Raw genomic sequence first — 19,591 nt, 5'->3', positions numbered from 1 at the left:
GGATCTATCTGGCACAATCTCACTTCAGCTTGTGAAGGACTTGCAGAAGAGGAATTGAGGCAATATATACATTAGACCAGTGTCCATTTCAACATGAAGGCATCAGAAAAGGTATATGGGCTATGCCCTGCTCAAGAACAAACCTAGTGACATTTCCTGTTTGCTTTTGTTGCGAACAAGTGGATGGAAGGGATGCCACCCCCCCATCTGAAAAATCAATCTCAACATTCTTCTTGAGAAACCATTTGTGACTGAGTGAAAGCCTCCTGCTGAGGAAGTCAGCTAGCTGGTTCTGCACTTCAGGTAAGTGTGCAGCCACAGGTGAAGCGTTTTCCACAATGCAAAACTCCCAAAAGTTTACTGCCTCGACACAGCAGGGTGCACCAGGCCTCTTCAACCACCACCTGTTCAATAATACGTAACAGAAGCGTGGTCAATGAGAATCTGCACCAAGAGTCCCTTGATATGAAGGAGAAAAGCCTGGCAAGCTTTGTGGATTGCTCAGAGCTCAAGGACATTTATATGAAGATTTGCCTCATGCTGTAACCAGAGGCCTGGAGCCCAAGAACCCTCCATATGAGCGCCCCATCTTATTAAGCTATGTCTACACTACAGCTTATGTTGGCAGAAATGTCGTCACTCATGGGAGTGAATAAACTATCCCCCTGAGCGACGTAAGTGCCAATATGGACTGTGCTATGTCGGCAGGAGACTGCCTCCTACCGACACAGGTTTTGCTGGTCGTGGAGGTGGTTTTATTATGCTGATGGCATAGAGCATCTTCACCAGAATTGATGCAGCTGAGCCACTGCAGCACTGTACATGTAGACATGCCCTTAGAAATGAGTCCATTACAACTGCCAACTCCCGAGGCTAGGGGAGAACAGGGGACCCCTACCCACACATTGCCTGGGTTCATCCACCACTGTAACAAACCCGGCGCTGTTTATTAGTCAGAAAAACTTGTCGCAGTGGTGCCTCTGGCCCAATAGACTAATTTCATCCACATTTGAAGTTTGCAGAGAAAGTCTGACATACTTGGTTACTTCTGTACATGAGGACATATGGCCAGGGCCGGCTCCAGGCACCAGCTTCTCAAGCAGGTGCTTGGGGCGGCCACTCCGGAGAGGGGAGGCAGGTCCAGGTATTCGGCGGCAATTCAGCGGACGGTCCCTCACTCCGCCTGGGAGTGAAGGACCTCCCGCCGAATTGCCGCCGCAGATCGCGACTTTTTTTGTTTGGTTTGGCTGCTTGGGGCGGCCAAAACTCTGGAGCTGGCCCTGCATATGGCCAACCAACCTCAGCTCAGTCCAAGCCACAGTGGATAGGCGAGTCCTGAGAGACAGGCACAGATTGTGAATCACCTGAAATTTCTGCTGAGACAGAAATGCAGTTGAACTCATTGAATCGAGTAGGACTCCAATAAACTCAATTCTCTGAGTAAGAATGAGTGATTTGTTTTACTCAGGGCGAGTCCCCCATGACTGACAAGGGGGAAGATGAATTTGACATGACAATGAACCTGATTCTCAGATGACCCGTGGAGCAGCCAGTGGTTGAGGTAAGGGAAGATGTGAATACCCTTTTTCCTTAAGAATGCTGCCACCACTATCACACATTTGCGAGAGAAAAAAGGAAAGTGATGAGAGGCTAAAGGGGAGTACTATATACTGATACTGATGACCCCTTTCAACAAATCCGAGATATTTTCTGTAACCAGGAAGCACTACAAAACACATCTCAAAGACTGAGGACAACAACCCAATCATTTTGATCCAGGGAAGGGAGGATCGATGCTAGAGATTCCATATGGTTACCCACATGCTTAATGAATTTGTTGAGAGCACAGAGGTTGAGTATGGATTGCAGTCCCCCTTTGGCTTTGGGGATTAAAAGATGGCAGGAGTAAAAACCTTGTCCCTAGAACAGTGGAGCTCCTCTATAGCTCCCAGGCTAAGCAGTGACTAGATTTCCTGAAGGAAAAGTGTCTTGTGAGATTGGTCCCTGAAAAGGGAAATAGAGGAAGAGTGAAGAAAGGGGGAAGTGAGCAGAATTAGATTGAATATCGCAGACCCACAGTATTTACGACCCACTTGTCTTAGGTTATCGTCTGCCAAGTGCTGATGAAAAGAGCTAGTCTGTTTCCAAAATGATGATAAGGAATAGGAAGATTGCTGCTGGTTGTGTCGCTGCCCTCAAAGAAGTCAAATGGTTGCTTCTCGATCATAGGAGGAGAACAGAGACAACTGGTTCAAACTGGAGTTAGACCTCAAAAGAAGATATTGTCTGTCTTCTTCTGGAGGTGACCTGGCCCTTTGAGGGATAGAATGGCAGCCTCTGCTGTTGTTGGTAAGGTTGAGGAGGTTTGTATTGGCACTTCTTAGTGAATGGGGTACACACTCCCAGAGGACAGAGGGTAGCACGGAAGTCTTTAGATAAAATCTTGCATTCTTCTATCTTATCAGAGAATAGCAACTGTCCACCAAAAATTAAGTCCTCATCTCAGTAGTACGTTGAATGTCTACTGCTATTCCAGAATTGCATAACCATGATCCCCTTCTTATTGTAGAGGCCATAGCTTACAAAAGGCATCTGCAGCATCAAGTGCCAACTGGAGTGAAGTCTTTGCCACCAGCCTACCCTCAATGAGGAAGGCCTGGAACTCATCCCTTGCATCCTCCAGGAGCTTGTCAAAGAACTTAGCCATCCCCTCCCAACTGAGGACATCATATTTTGCCAAGAACTTTTGCTGGTTCACTATCTTCATCTGGAGCAAGGCAGTCAAATTCTCTTTCCTAACAAATCCAGACTTTTCGGCTTTTTCTTTCTAGGTTGCTTTGGACCTCCCCTGCAGAGACCTCTCATTGGCAGCTGTGATGACTGAAGAGTTAGGCATTGGATGTGAATAAAACACATTCAAACCCCTGAGCAGGTATATCATAATGCTTATCCACACATTTAGCCTTTGGGGGATGCAAAGCAGGGGTTAATCATAAAGCCTTCGCAAGTTGTAATAAGGAGTCATTAATCTGAAGGACAACCCTCCCTAGAGTAATTGAGTATTTTCCTGGACTAGTTCAGCCTCTATACTCAGAGCTGAAGCCACCCTTCAAAGCAGGTCCTGGTAAGATTTAAAGTCTTCTGGAGGGGAGATGAGAGGTTGTTGCTCTGACAAATGTTCCTCCAGGAATTGTGGCTTGAGAGGATGGATATCCTCCTGCATCCTTGATAGGGGCTTTTCTATTGGCTGGTCCCTTTGAGGGTAGGGAGATCTGCTTGCAGATGGGAATGGAGTCCTAACTCTATGTGAGCAGGAGGCACTCCACAGTTCCCAGGAGGGGCACTGCAAGAAAGGGCAAGGTTTAGAAGAACAGTACATCAGGGACCAAGATGGTCTGTCCTTGCTATAGGAGTGGAGACACTCTCTGCAGGATGCTTAGGGGAGTTGCAAGATTTCTTCCACCATGGTGGAGAAGAACTGGAAGACTTTATAGCATAATCTGAGAAGTCCTCTATATAATCTGTGGGCTTGGGTGGAGCCCAGCCAGACGGGACTACAAGATATTTTGACTTGTCCACAAACCAAGAATAAAATGGCAAAGACAGCCCAGGGATGGGAGCATTGTTGGTACGGAAAAGTTCAGGAAATCACCTCTTATTGGTGCAGAGGACCACAATGGAGTTGGTGTGGGCTCAAAGGGGAGTCTAGGTATCGAGATCCCCAGTGACAAGGTGAAGAATATACACGGTGCTATAGTGCACCTCTACCAAACATACAGCCTCCTGCCCTGATGATGGTGTCTGTTCCAACTTCAGTACCAAGGATGTCAACGGCATCAACCTTAGCCTCAATGCTGAAGAAGCGGAAGGGCCTGGAATAGCAATTGGTATTGATAATCCTGATGATTCCTGAAGTAGGCAATGCCAGCATAGACAAACAGAACAAGTTCAATGCTGCCACATAGGCCTGCAAGGCTGAAGGTACCAAAAGCAGCTGTGCCGCAACTGTTTCCAGAGGTACTGGATTGGAGTAAATGGTATAGTACTGGAAATCTCCTGCCCTTGTACAAGGAAGATGCAGACCAAATGGCCAGCTCTACCTTGGGTACCGTGGTCTTGCAGATATCTCAAGGCTGCCTTTGAGAAGGAAGATGATGAATCCTTCCTTTCTTTCAAGTGCCCCGATCCGTCTTGTGGGTCCTCCTTTCTCTTTTTGAGGGAGAAACAGAGTCCAGGGGTCTGTTCACCACTTCCTCAGAGATGGAAGGTGGCTCAAGGTGATTAGAACCGGAGGTTGTGGAGGGTCCCGGTGACGACGCAAGCCTCATAGTCTGCACGATCAAGTGCTGCTTCAGATGATGGTCTCTTGCAATCTGCATTCTCTTTTTGCTTTTTTACCCTTATTGTGCGTGGATTTAAGTTTTCAGCTAAAACAGGTGGAGATCAGAGCAGATATAAATCTGTTTTTTTTAATTAAATAAATTTTTCAAAAAATGAAGTTACTTAAAATTTAATTTGAAGTTATAACAACTGTGTGAAGTCTAACATTTACTGTAATCTATTACAATTGTTTGAACTAAAAAATAAATTAAAAACTATCCAACCACTACTTGTTTGCTGCTAGAGCTTTAAAGAAAGTCAACCCACTGAACTGGTGGCAGTCATTGGCTAATCACTTGGAATCACTGTTTGTTGAAGTGCTGTTCAATGATTAGTTCATTCAAAGTTAAGAGATCGATGGGGAGCTGAAAAAGCAGGAAAGCTTGTTTTCCTCTTTTTTAATAAAAACTAGGTGTGAGAATGAGATATACTAGTTCTAAAGACTTAAAGAACATGGTGACCAGAAACAACCAGTTAAATTCACTAACTACAGACAATTCCTTTGTTTAATGCATCAGTGGCTTTTAAATGCAAAAGCAGTTTTGATAAATTTTTCTTATGTATCCGGCACATAAGATTTTATTTAATAAAAAAAAATTTAAAGCCTGTTTTTGTGCACTTTTAATTTAATTCCAATGTCCATTCAAATACAGCTCGACACAAACTACGTGCAAAACAAAAACAAAAATCTAGTAAATAAGAAATGCACCATTCATCATTTCTTGACGTAATAAAAAATGTTATGCAAGAATCTGGAAAAAAAAAAAGTATGTTGAGCTATTTAATTGCTTGAACATAAATTAAATAAATTAATGGAGATATCTTATCTCCTAGAACTGGAAGGGACCTTGAAAGGTCATCGAGTCCAGCCCCCTGCCTTCACTAGCAGGACCAAGTACTGATTTTGCCCCAGATCCCTAGATGGCCCCATCAAGGATTGAACTCACAACCCTGGGTTTAGGAGCACCTCCTGATCAGCTGTTTTGTGGCATGCAGGAGGCTCGGGGAGGGGGAGGAACGAGGGCATGGCAGTCTCAGGGGAGGGGACAGGAAGAGGTGGATTGGGGGCGGAGCCTGTGGCAGAGCCAGGGGTTAAGCGGTGAGCACCCCCCGGCACATTGGAAAGTTGGCACCTGTAGCTCCAGCCCCGGAGTCAGTGCCTATACAAGGAGCTGCATATTAACTTCTGAAGAGCTGCATGTGGCTCCGGAGCCACAGGCTGGCCACCCCTGAACTACAAGGTACTATCACTGCCTGTCCTTTACCTGTTCTGTGCATGAACAGAGGATGTTTTCCCCATAAGAAGAGCCCATGGTCCATTTTGGTCAATTTCACGGTCATAGGATTTTAAAAATCATAAATGTATTGACTTCAGATATTTAAATCTGAAATTTTACAGTGTTGTAACTGTAGTGGTCCTGACCCAACTCTGAAGGCAGCAGCGTAGAAGTATGGGTGGCATGGTATGGTATTGTTACCCTTGCTTCTGCACTGCTGCTGGCAGGGTACTGCTTTCAGAGCTGGGCACATGGCCAGCAGCTGCCACTCTCCGGCGACCCAGCTCTGAAGGCAGCACAGAAGTAAGGATGGCAATACAACAACCCCCCTACAAAAACCTGACCACCACCACCCCACAGACACAAAACTCTTTTGGGTCAGGACTCCCATTTTAAGAAACGCTGGTCCCCCCATGAAATCTGTATAGCAGTGTTTCCCAAACTGTGTTCCGTGGAATAGATGTTCTATGAAAGAATCAATTTTAAAAAAGGGTCTTTACATTTTTTTTTATTTTAAATTTGGCATATTTGAAGCGTAGTTTACAACTATTTTTGAATGACTATAATTTAACATAAAACTCTTTCTGGTTATTGACAGATCTCGTATTGAATATCATGGGATAAAGAGAACGTGGCACGCAAGCATGTTGATGTCTACCCCTTTTGGGCACGTTTCAGTTAGTGACATCGTACCCCTTCCACTCGAGGCTGCGCGAACTGCAGTGGTATGCACACACCATTCTCTTTACGCCATGCTGAATATAACATTCACTCAACACGTTCAAACCTGTGGGTCTTTATCGTGTGTGCGATAAGCACAACTAAACTAGCTTCGCTCGAAACAATATACATATTTGTGACAAACAAAATTTGACAAAAATCAGTATTTCTAAATATTGTTACTAAACCTAATCACTATGGATTTGTGGCTAAAAGAAGGAACTTTGAAACGAAAAGCAAGTTGTTCTGGTACTCCAACTGTGGCCAAATAAACGAGCAAAATATTGTGATACTTCAAAGTGAGGATGAACAATCGCAGTCTTTTGTTGCCGAAAAATCTGTTAGTACTACTGAGTTATCCAAGGTGAAAGAATTTCCACCGAAGTATATCAAAAAACAAAAAGCAGGTGTTAAAAGACCGAAACGAAAGTATGATGAAAGTTATGTCTTTCGGTTTTACATGTGTTGGAAATAAAGATGTTCCTGATGCGCAGCGCGTCGTGTGCAACAAAATACTAGCAAACAAGTTCATTGGCTCCTGCTAAACTTCGTAGACATTTGGAAACCAAGCATGCTGAATACAAAGACAAAGATATACGTTTTTTCAAGAGGAAGCGTGACTCACTTGGAAATTGTAAACTTTCGATGATTAAAATTGCTAAAACAGACAACAAAAGTGCAACAGAGGCATCTTATCAAGTAAGTTACCGTATAGCGCTTGCCGGAGAAGCTCCCACTATTGGAGAAACGCTTATCAAGCCTTGCGCGAAAGATATTGTAACGTGCATGTTGAGCGAGCAGTCTGGTAAAAAAATTGATGCTGTACAGTTGTCAAATACTACTGTTGCATGCCGTATTAAAGATCTTGCCGATGACATAGAAAAAGAGCTAGTTCGCCGACTGAAAATTTGCCGTAAGTATTCATTGCAGCTAGATGAGTCCACTGATGTTTCAGGACTTGCTGTGCTACTAATATTTGTCCGATACAGATTTAATAATATTATTGAAGAGGACCTGCTCTTATGTGAATCTCTGCAAAACAACATGACTGGAGAAGAAATATTCATCAACAATTTTATCACAAAGCATGAAATTAGTTGGGGAAAATGTATTGATTTATGTACTGATGGTGCTCGGGCAATGATTGGGAAGATGAAGGGAGCTGTAACGCGAATCATAAGTGTGGCACCAGAAAGCACTAAGAGCCATTGTGCTCTACACAGACCAGCACTTGCAGTTAAAAAAAATACCAGTATATCTGAAAATTGTGCTCGATGAAGCAGTACAAATTATCAATTTTGTCAAATCTCAACCACTTCAATCCAGGTTATTTAAAATTTTGTGTGAGGAAATGGGTAGTCAGCACAAAGCGCTTCTTTTACATACGGAAGTGAGGTGGCTATCCAGAGGAAAAGTGCTTGTGAGGCTTTTTGAGCTTCGTAGTGAACTACTGGTATTCTTTACTTCAGCTAATTCAGGATGAAAATTAATGACTGTCTGACAAATTCCTTATGGCTAATGAGACTTCCGTATCTTGCAGATATTTTTGCAAAATCAAATGAAATTAATCTGTCGCTGCAAGGAAAGAATGTGACTATTTTTACTACAATGGATAAAAATTTGTCGTTAAAAAAGAAACTGGAATTCTGGGCATCTTCTGTAGAACAGAATAACTGACTACTTCCCTACAGTACATGAATTTCTGACTGAAATAAATTCTACAGTCCATGAAGAAGTTTCCAGCACCATTTTACAGCACTTAGGTGACTTGCAGGTCTCTTTATTAGACTATTTTCCTACAACTACTGATGATAATGCTTGGGTTCAAAATCCGTTTGTAATTACAGCCAAATCAGTCAGCTTTACTGCGCACAATTATGAAAGCCTAATTGACTTAATTTCTGACTCTGATTTGAAATAAAAGTTTAAGGATCTTCCGCTGAATAATTTTTGGAGCAGCCTAATAGAAGAATACCCTAATGTGACTAAACGTGTAGTCCAAGTGCTCCTTCCTTTTGCTACAACTTATTTGTGAGAGACAGGATTTTCGTATTATACTGCAACAAAAACCAAATATGATGCTGCACCTGACATGAGGATTCAACTTTCCAGCATTATTCCTAATATTAAGCGAATCGGTGATAGAAAAACGCAGAAACACCAATCCCATTAAATCCAAATTCGTATTTCTGTTTATAAAAATAGATTTTCCTAGTAAAAATCTAATTTGTTTGGTGTTTGTGTATATATAAAAACTTTTTTTTTTTTTAAGTAGAACACTGTTTTTAATTTTGACTCTTGCACTTGATTTTTTTTACTACTTTATACGCGCTTTCCAGTTAGAAATTGTTAATTCAAGTTATTTTAAATTTGTATTTTTGCTTTGTTTTATAAAATAAAATATATTTGAGCATAAATAATGCAATTTTTTACTTGAAAACCAAACGACTACAAAATAATATTTTAAGTATTCCATAATAGGCTAAATAGTACACAAAAGACCAGATTATGGATGTAAAAGACTTGTCAACACACAAAAAATTGCATTGCTTTAAAATCAGTTCAAATTCTCTAGTGTATACACAGTTACAACTGCATGAAGGTGCCTTTACAAGAGAAGGGGAATAAACTATACCAGTAGAAAGCATCTTCACCACCCAGTATAACTGCATACATACCAGTGTCATTGTACTGGTGCAATTTTTTTCAGTCAAAGAATCTCACTACTAACCTAAATAATACTGGGGGGGGGGGGATTTACAGGGTGTGTAAACCAGGCCAAGATAACCCTGAGTGTGCAAGCAAAATTTAAGCCAATACAATGCTGTTTTTCTGTGTATGCAAGCAGCTTGAAACAATAGTTCACACCTCTGAGAACTACGCCATTTATCTCAATGGGTTAAGAAGCTGGAAATGTAAAGATGATAACTTAAATGCTGAATAGAGGCTCATCCCACAATCCCAAAATGTCTCCCATACCTCCCCCGATACCATACAACTCAACTGCCAAAATCTTTAGGTTTCATCCTTAGTGAATTCTACAATGCAGAGTGAATCATAAAAAAAACTTCTGGCATGCTGAAAATGTAGTGGAAACAAATTTAATAGCGAGATAAAGGACTTACTGTACTGATTGTATTACTCAGTTTCACATTTAATTAATTTAAGACCAGCTTGCTGCAGAGTACTTGAGGCCTTGATTATACTTATAGCATACCAAAGACAGGAGAGTGTGCACAGAAAACATAGGTATAATAAAGTTTCTACCTGAAATTGTTCCTTTTAGTTGTTACAAAAATAGTTACTCTATGATGCATATTTCCTATTGGTGGTTTCATCTGTATCTCAGTACAAGCTATGTCACTCATTTTAGACACAAATTATTGCCTTATCATCCAAAACTGGTGTTTCACTGTTTCTTCCTTACATCATTAATTCCAAATATGTTTTAACAGAGGTTAGAGAAAACCTGATTGATAGTATATTTAAAAAAAAAAAAAAAAAAAAAAAAAAGAAGAGCTCCCTTTTAATTTTCCACATTTTATAGATTCATAGATTTTAAGGCCTCAAGGGACCATTATGATCATCAAGTTTGATCTTGTGCATAATATCGGCCATATAATTTCACCCAGTAATTTTTTAATCAAGTCCATTACTCTGATTTAACTAAAGCATATATTTTATTGCGTAACTCATTCTAGGTCTGAGTCATATCTGCTTAATTTAGACATACTTATACCTACCAATGGGTCTGTCCACACTTAAGCAGCCTCCTTGTTTGTGAACCCATAGGAACATCTATTTCACTGGGGAACAGCTACACTATTCCAAGGGGGTATGTCTCTCTTATTTCTGGACACCATGTGCCTAAAAACATTATAGGGTCTGGACTTGAATGACCCATCTCACATTTTTCCCAACCCATTTGCTCTAAAAGAGTATATCCCCTTGATATCCTAATTTGTGGCAGAGCTCTTCTAAGGTGATCTGCAAAGGAAAAACAATAAGTTTGTGACCTGTTTTGCTTTAGGACGGGGTTGGCAAACTTTTTGGCCCGAGGGCCACATCTGGGTACAGAAATTGTATGGCGGGCAGGGATTTCCCTAGACCCCCTCTATTGGTGGTGAACACACACTGAATTTCCCCCAAAAAACTCCACCTCAATTTTGTGAACTAGTTACATGCAATGTTGCCAATTTAGTGATTGTTTGGAAATCTGAATTGAAATTGAAACATTAATACACACTTTAAAAACATATACAATATATGATAAAATACGTGTATCTGAAAAAGTAAAATAGATTTGAAAAGTATGAACAGACTAGCTTTGTTATACAGCTGTTGTTTTTATGACAATGTCAGTGAATTCATTTCAGCGATATTGGCCAACCTAATAATTTCAAATTATGATTTGTAAGCAAAGTCTAAATGAGCTCTCCCTGACAGCTAGTGATGAGCTGGGGGTTGGGGGGGGGGAAAAGCCTTCAGGACCAGATTGTATTTCCATTCATACTCAATCTACCTAGGTATCCAGCAAACAGCGCTGTGTTGCGGAAGTGATAGATTTTGGCTGGGGTTGGGTTACAAATCACTTGAATGCGGGGGTAATGAAATGTTGTTATTCTTATTGTATGAATAAAGGGCAGTAGAACTGTACTTAGCCTGTGATGATAGAGGACATTGAGAGAGGATAGGGACAGGTGTTTTGCTTGATGGTCTGCCTGAGTCACAAGTACTATTTGACCTGCCCCTCTCCACTGTTTAAAGACAGAGCTGATTAGGCTCCATAGATAGTCTTTTGTTTTGTTAAATGACCAGTACAGCTGAAATCACTGATAATCAGGTTTAAGTGCTTAGACCCGCTGTGGGACAGAGTTTCTGTGGAAAAGATAGCCCAGCCTGCACTAGCAGTGAGGTTCCCCAACTGAGAGCTCAGCTGAAATCACTGAGAGCTGGGTGGAACCTCAAGAGACCAACTCGCAGAGGTCACAGTGCCAGGTGGCAGCAGAAGGTGATGGCGCAGGGCCGTTGGCAACAGAGCGATGAAGTGAACGTTGGCACAACAAACAACAGTGGCTAGAGCGAACGATGAGCGCTGGAGGAATGAGCAAGATGCCTTCTTGCCCCCCACTTGTGAGGTGAACTCACATGAAAGCACCTCTGAACTCCGAGTCTCTGCTGACCAAGGACACCACCAGTGAGTGGGGTGTGGTAGAGGGAAAAGTGAGGAGCACGTTAAATAAACATTTGTTTGTTGGACTATATTTTAGTGACTTTGCTCCAGAATGCTAGATTTGTGACTGGCAATCGAAACTTTTTTAAATATGTTTCCTAGTAGGCCAAGATTTTTTAAATGCATTATTTGCCAAGGTTGTTATCTCACATTGTTGCTATCTTGAGAGGTCATGATGTTGGGGAGTTTCTGTACTAAACATTTTTATTATAATTTTTACATAAGAATGGCCATATTGGGTCAGACCAATGGTCCAAATGGCCCAGTATCCTGTCTTCCAACAGTGGTCAAGGCCAGATGCTTCAGAGGGAATGAACAGAACAGATAATCATCTGTTGCCCATTCCCAGTTTCTGGCAAACAGGCTAGGAACACTCAGAGCATGGTGTTGCATCCCTCCCCATCCTGGCTAATAGCCACTGATGGACCTATTCTCCAGGAATTTATCTAGTTCTTTTTTTAATCCTGTTATAGTTTTGGTCTTCATAGCATCCCCTGACAAAGAGTTACACGGGTTGATTTTATGTTGTGTGAAGAAGTACTTCCTTCTGTTTTTTTTTTTTTTTTTTTTTTTTTTAAATCTACTGCCTATTAATTTCATTGGGTGACTGCTAGTTCTTGTGTTATGTGAAGGATTAAATAACATTTCCTTATTCACTTTCTTCACACCAGTCAAGATTTTATAGACCTCTATCATATCCCCCCTTAGTCGTCTCTTTTCTAAGCTGAAACGTCCCAGTCATTTTAATCTCTCCTCCTGTTTCATACCCCTCATCATTTTAGTTGCCCATCTCTGTACCTTTACTATGCTCACTATCTTTCTGCAAAAAACTCAACTGACTGACTAGAGGCATGCAGTGCAACAGTGAAAGACAACAGTTGAAAAAGTGAAGGACTCTCTCAAAAAATTTGCATACATGGCTAATGAATGCACAAATGCAAATGGGCATCAAGTATTAAGTCATTGTGTACATTATCTTGATGTCAGTGGTAAGCCAGTCCATGCTTTTCTAGATGTTCAAGTTACAGAAGACACAACAGCTGCATCTGTGACAACCCACATCTTAGAGTTAAATGCTTGTCAATTGGACCCCAAACAGATGGCTGCTTGTGCATTTGATGGAGCTGCAAACTTCTCTGGAAGACATGGTGGAGCACAGACTTTGCTCAGAGAAAAGTGTAACCCTAATCTCTCCTATGCACACACTGCAGAGGCCATCTACTCCAACTAGCGCTAGTACGAATGGCAGACTCTTCAAAAGACATTTAAAAAGCTATAAATTTAATGTCTTCATTATATTCTTTTTTCAGCAAGTGTCCAAAAAGATTGAATGTCTTGGAAAATATAGAAGATACACTGGAACTGAAAAAAGAACAGGAGTACTTGTGGCACCTTAGAGACTAACAAATTTATTTGAGCATAAGCTTTCGTGGGACTGAAGTTCAAATCAGTCCAATCTGGGAAAACCCGCTGGCTTTCTCTTGAGCGATCTTTGGCTGTTGTCTTAAAATTACTCCAGCCATTATTACTGGCTTTGGAAAGTATCTACCAAGATGGGATGGATCTAAGTAGTGAGGCTGGTAGATTTCTCTGAACGTAGTAGCAAAAGTAGACTATTGCCGTTTTCAACAGTAGACTTACAAGAGAGACCACTTGGGTCATTAAACAATGCATCCAGGCATCTGCTACAAACAGTAGTAGATCTTTGTCCAGCAATACAAGCTACATTTGGATCAGAGAGCTATCCATTGAAAAAAGTACTGGAAGAAGCAAAGACTTCAGTCCAGAAGTTTACTAATGAAGGCATTTATATTGAATCCTTAAGTGAAAAGGAAAAGAAGTGTTTGTTAAGACAACTGAAAAAGTACACAGACTTGATTCTTAAAAATCTACAACAGCGACTTCTAGATTCTACTCAACCTCTACGTAGCTTTTACAGATCCCTGTCCTATAAAACACCAACGGAGTTTGAGCGGAGTGCGGCACTACCAGCAATGGGGCTGTCATGTGCTCAGAAGAGAATAGAGAATTTGAACACAGAGTGGAATATCTTATGATGAATGAAAGAAGATTTCACTTCAACTTCTTTTTTATCATCACTAGTGGCTCGACCCGATCTTTGTGCTGTGTTTCCTGGGATGAAAGACGTAGGAATTCATCTCTTGTTACTCCCGGTTACAACAGCTACAGTTGAGCGTTCTTTTTCCTCATTGAATAGAATTTTGTGTTCTGAAAGAAATCGCCTTCTGCCTGATCATGTGAACGAACTAATTAATGTGCATATCAATTGAAGGAATGGAAGTACCGGACATACGAGAAGCCACCAAAGATGAACGCATTGCATTCAAGAAGTTTGTTAAAAGAGTTGTGCAAAATTATAACAAGAAACCAAGAAGGATGTAGATGTAGTGCTTCATAGAAGGCTTGAGTAGCCAACTTTAATTTGTGTGATGATTTTAAAACTTGAGTTAAATCTAATAAAATGGTCATGAAACATTTTTCAGTTTTTACTATGGTCCCATACAGCCCACCTTCACCCTCACGGTCTCACCCCTCATTGGCTCTGACACACACACCCCGAAAATTCAAACACACACACACAGACCAATTTCAATTCCTGGGGAAAACACTGGGGTTGGGGTGCAGGAGGGAGTGAGGGCTCTTGTTGGGGGGGGGGTGCTCCAGGGTGAAGCCAGAAATTAGGAGTTCGGGGGCGGGAGGGATCTCCAGGGTGCGAGTTGGGTGCGGACGCTAGGGCAGGGCTGGGGATGAGGAGTTTGGGGTGCAGGAGGGTGCTCCGTGCTGGGATCGAGGGGTTCGGAGGGTGGGAGGGGGATTAGGGCTGGGGGTTGGGGCACAGGGGGAGGCTCAGGGGTGCAGGCTCCGGGCAGCGCTTACCTCAAGCGGCTCCTGGAAGCAGCAGCATGTCCTTTCTCCAGCTCCTATGCGGAGGCATGGCAAGGCGGCTCTGCACGCTGCCCCATCTGCAGGCACCACCCCTACAGCTCCCATTGGAGCACTGGAGGGGGCCACTGGCATGCATACGAGCCGTAGGGGGCCCATGCCGCGGCTTCCAGGAGCCACATGGAGCACCCCGTGACCCTGCTCCGCGGCTGGAGCCCCAGAACGGGGCAAGCCTCAGACCCCGCTCCCCTGTGGGAACTCGAGGGCCAGTTTAAAATGGCTGGTGGGCCAGATTCAGCCCGCGAGCTGTAGTTTGTTCACCCCTACTTTAGGACATATAAAGGAGGCAGGATAGATTGATTTAAATCAAAGCTATTTAAGTCACTAATTTTAAAAATAATTTGGAGAAGAAAGCAGGAAACTTTCATTAAAATAATTTAAATTATGTCTTGCATTTAATACTTTTTAGTTATTTTCCTAAAGAAAGTTGATTCTCACTGGTTGGTAATCATTAAAACACGGTGATTTGCAACTAAAATATAGCTTTCAGACTAAATTTGGAACTTCTTTTTGATAACCAGGAAGATATAATGTATCTGTACACATTTATTTAAGCAATTATATAGCTTAACTTACATTTATTCAGATTCTTAATTTTTTACATTTTTAAATTGTAAATTATGTATTTCTTATTTCTAGATTACAAGTAGTTCCCTAGAGAGACAAACTAGATGACATAATATCTTTTACTGGACCATTTTCTGCTAGTGAGAGTTGGGCCAATAAAAGCTATTACCTCATCCACCTTGTCTCTCCAATATCTTGGGACCGTCACGGCTACAACAACACAGCATACAATTAATTTACTTGTGATTTGTGTCTAGTCTGAGTGGCTCATCGACACTACTGAGTACACTACTCTAGTCAACTTTGTTACAAGAGCCTCTATTACAACAGGAGTTTGCGAAGGCCCTCTGGATCCTTTTCTTAGAGTGAAGAAAAAAAAAAAAGAGAGAGCACTGGTTGTGACCATGCTCTTCACAATACCTTGTAGACACTGAATAGAGTCATCCCTGCATCTTGCAATGCCAAAATTACCACTAAGTCAAAAGCTAGTTTTCTTACCAGTATCAGCCATGAGCCCCATGGATACCGACAGGCCTAACAGCTGCAAAGAGGGGCAACACAATGGGAATGAATTCAAAATGATGTCCATATTTGTGGAAACAAAGCTGAGAATAGAAGAACCCAAAACTACAGTACCTGCAACAGCAGGAAAGTATCTAAAAATACTTTTTAAATTAAAAAAAGTTAGCTAATACTAAACATCTTAGGAGATGAAGGAAAGCACACAGGTCACCACCAAGAAGGAAGAGTGGCATTTGGGAGACACCTTTTTCAGTATATCTACACTGGAATAAAAGACCCACAGCATGGGCATAGCTGGCTTGGGTCAGCTGACTTGGGTTCGAGGGGCTTGGGCTCAAAGGCTGAAAATTGCTGTGTAGAAGTTTGGGCTCAGGCCGGAGCCTGGGCTCTGGGATCCTCACCGCTTACAAGCATTTGGGAAAGAGACCTTTTTGTATTCTTGGGCTCAAATGTGTAACATTAAAAAGTGTATATGCCCTAGGGGCTGCTATTTTGCTAGATTACTTTAGATTTTCAAAAGAAGGAGGTGGAAAAATTGGAAAGATCCAGCGGAGGGCAATAAAAATTATTAGGGGGCTGGAGCACGTGACTTGAGGAGAGGCTGAGGGAACTGAGATTGTTTAGTCTGCAGAAGAGAAGAATGAGGGGGGATTTGATAGCTGCTTTCAACTACCTGAAAGGAGGTTCCAAAGAGGATGGATCTAGACTGTTCTCGGTGGTACCAGATGACAGAACAAGGAGTAATGGTCTCAAGTTGCAATGGGTGAGGTTTAGGTTGGATATTAGGAAAAACTTTTTCCAGTAGAAGGGTGGTGAAGCACTGGAATGGTTTACCTAGGGAGATGGTGGAATCTCCTTCCTTAGAGGTTTTTAAGGTCAGGCTTGACAAAGCCCTGGCTGGGATGATTTAGTTGGGGATTGGTCCTGCTTTGAGCAGTGGGTTGGACTAGATGACCTCCTCCTAAGGTTCCTTCCAACCCTGATATTCTATGATTCTATATATTTCAAGAATAAAGACCTAAACAAGCAAAAAAGGGAATAAAAAAAGTGAAAGACACAGATTCACAAGTGATGTGTTACTAAACAAATGCCAATGAAGCACAGGTTGAATTATACCACTACCAGAAAGGAAAGGAAACTAATGCTGTTTGGATAGTCAACAGAATTAACATGTTCCAAATGTCAATTACATAAGGATGTTATGTTTAAGTTGTCTAACATGTCATAACAAACATCAAACAACCAGATCAAGGGCTGATCTGTTCCACTTTGTGTATTTATGTGGCCCACATAAAATATTAAAATTCTGCAAAACCTGGGTTTTCAGTAAAAACAAAGGTTCTTGCCCTACCAGTTGCAAAGATAACCTTTCAATCATTAACTAAGTAGAGTAGCCGATGTACTCTTCTCTTCCTGAATCTGCAGACAGGCTGAAACAATGACTGAGAATTCCCATGGCCTATTAATCTCATTAGCATCTTAACAATGTAAAGCCTAGTGATAACACTTTATATGTCAACATTATTAATTTAGGAGATGCAATGGTGGGAAGGGTGAGAGTGAAGCACAAAGAAAGGAAATGGAAATTGCTGCAGGGAACGAAATGCAGAGGGAAGAAAGACAGATGCATAAAGACAGGAAAGTTGCAGCAATAGTATAGGGAAGGAGAGGAACAAGGGGCAGAACTACAGGTGACCGTAAATGTAAGTACATTTTCCCACTCAGTGATGCTGAAAGCCAAAATAAGGAACTAATAGTGATGGTAAGTAAAAGTTTGGTAACAAAATAAAAAGCACACTATATCGTTGATCTTTATGCAAGCCTCTCATTGACATCATTGGAAGTTTCAGTGCAGACATGGGTAGTATGTGGCCCTAAATGTACACCTTAGCACATGAACCAAAATTTAAAGTTGAATTCAGCTCTCTAAACAAAATGATCCAAGCGCATTGACATGCAGAACTTGGGAGTTTGCTTAAGACAAGTGAACACTTCAGTGGGGTAACATGGGTTTGTGGAGAACAGAATTTGTAGCTTTCAATCCTAACAGGTAGGTAGTTTGTGAAGGAGGTAGGGTAGGCTGCTCTTCACCAAAGTGGGATTTGGCATTATGTCATCAATATCATCATGAGGTTGGCTAAAGCTTGATAATGAAAACATGAGAAATGTTTCTACACAGACTTCTTTTAAACAGAAGGTTTTTTTCTGGTTGTTGCTTTTATTTTTAAGCAGCTGGTACTTTATATCTTTTCTATAGCTCAAAACAGAAACACATACAGAATCCCTTGCTAAGAAAAGTGATATATGATATATGTAATTAACATACAAGAAAATCAAATACAAAAAGACCATCCTTGAACCCTTGACAGTAAGATTAAAGTAATTGCCACACTTTAAAAACATACAGTAGAGCAGACCTGCCAAGTCTCACTCCTTCAGAAAAGGACTCCCTCATTTGGGATTAAGTTTTAAGGAGTTTTTAAAGTGTCTCCATGTGGGAATGAAGGGTTTTGCTGTGTGTCAATTAAGTGTTTGTGCTCCTCAGAAACACAGACAGATGCAGACAGCTGCTTTGCTAGCTTTAGGCTTGGGAAGTATCTTCATTTTTCCTACGAGGGGAGGAGAGGAACCCTTCTACCTATCCCTCCCCCCACTCAAGAGTCGAGCAACTTTACCATTACACCCCAGCTTCACAACACCCCCTCTCCAACGCTGCACTAACCCAAGGACCACTGGAGTGCAGGGAAGCGCACACACACAGACACAAAATACCTGGACACGGAGCAGGACGACACAGCAACACCCGCACCAAAACAAACACACCTCACATCTCCTCCTCCTCCCTTGAGGGTGGGGGAGGCGCAGCCGGCGGCTCCCAGAGCGGGGGGTGGGGGCTAAACACCGAGGCAGCAGAAATGTCAGCAGGTCACAGCTGGTGCCGCCCCCTGGCAGGATAAACCACCCGAGGTCACGGGGACCTGTCACAGGCTCCAGACGCCCACCCAGAGCAGGTCGAGACTCAAGGCCTGCGGACCCGAAAGAAAGCAGCTACCTCCCCTTTCCTCCACCCCCTTTACTGGCACCGGCGGACCCAAAAGGGAACAGCGGCGAGTTACCGCCCCCTCCCGTCCGCACACAGGGGGCAGCCCAGCCACAGCCCGGGAGAGGGACCTCGAGACGTTGTTCCCCTTCCCCTCACTCACCAGCCGCAGAACTCTGCGTGCTCCAGCCCGGCTGCCCCGTCCCGGCTTCGCCCCACCACCGCCGCTCCGAGAGGTGGGAGGGGGAGTGAGCAGAAGGGGAGGAGCGGGGGGGGGGAGTCGCGCAGCCGCGCTGAGGTTCGAGAGGACGGCCAACATTCCGACAGCGGAGCGGGCACGCGCAAGGGACCGAGAGCCGGGGGCCAAGCGGCGGTCGAGAGCGGCCCTGAGCGCGCCCCTGGCGGCTATTGTTGCCTCCTCCTTGTGGGCACGCGCGCGCGAGATCTACGGCCTTCTGACTAAGGGGACCGCCGCGCGCGCCCAATCAGTCAGTCGGCGGCGGTTCAGGGCGGCCGCTCGCGCGTAGGAAGGGGGCGCTGCGGGTTGCTCGTCAGAGAGAGCCATTGCAGGCTCAGATTTTCCAGGGTGGCGGTTAGGCACCTAAAATAACTGGCCTGGACTGAGCTTTGCAAGGGGGGTAGCCGCACGTCTCCTGAGGAGCGGCTCTGCCAGCTCAGCCCCTTGCTCACAGGGGCCTGGGGGGGTGGCTGACTGCCTTAGTGTGGCTACTTATGTTGGTGCCTAGCTTCAGGCAATTGGCGTTCGTGGATGCTCGATGACAGGCGTATTGTGGCCTGTCTCTGTAGCGTGGCAGGAGTAATGCCAACCCCAGAGGTCAGAAAATCCTGAGTCAGCCCCCCTCCTCTGAAAAAAAAAAAACCCACCCC

At 43.0% G+C, this 19,591-nt stretch overlaps 1 protein-coding gene across 3 annotated transcripts in view; it reads right to left on the bottom strand.

Moving 5' to 3' along the window:
• RABGAP1L (RAB GTPase activating protein 1 like) overlaps positions 1-18,951 on the bottom strand; it is a 553,255-nt gene extending 534,304 nt beyond the window's left edge. For 2 of the 3 annotated variants that reach the window (XM_054037867.1, XM_054037869.1), the window contains exon 1: positions 18,867-18,951. The gene's annotated coding sequence lies outside the window, so the exon portion shown is untranslated. Of the gene's footprint in view, positions 1-18,435; positions 18,677-18,866 lie in introns of those variants that run through there. The other variant, XM_054037868.1, reaches the window with a different exon arrangement.
• Between the last annotated feature and the right edge of the window lie 640 nt (positions 18,952-19,591).

The sequence above is a fragment of the Malaclemys terrapin genome, chromosome 8 (assembly GCF_027887155.1).
Source record: "Malaclemys terrapin pileata isolate rMalTer1 chromosome 8, rMalTer1.hap1, whole genome shotgun sequence".
Lineage (NCBI taxonomy): Eukaryota > Metazoa > Chordata > Testudines > Emydidae > Malaclemys > Malaclemys terrapin.
This window is presented reverse-complemented; position numbering and strand designations above follow the sequence as displayed.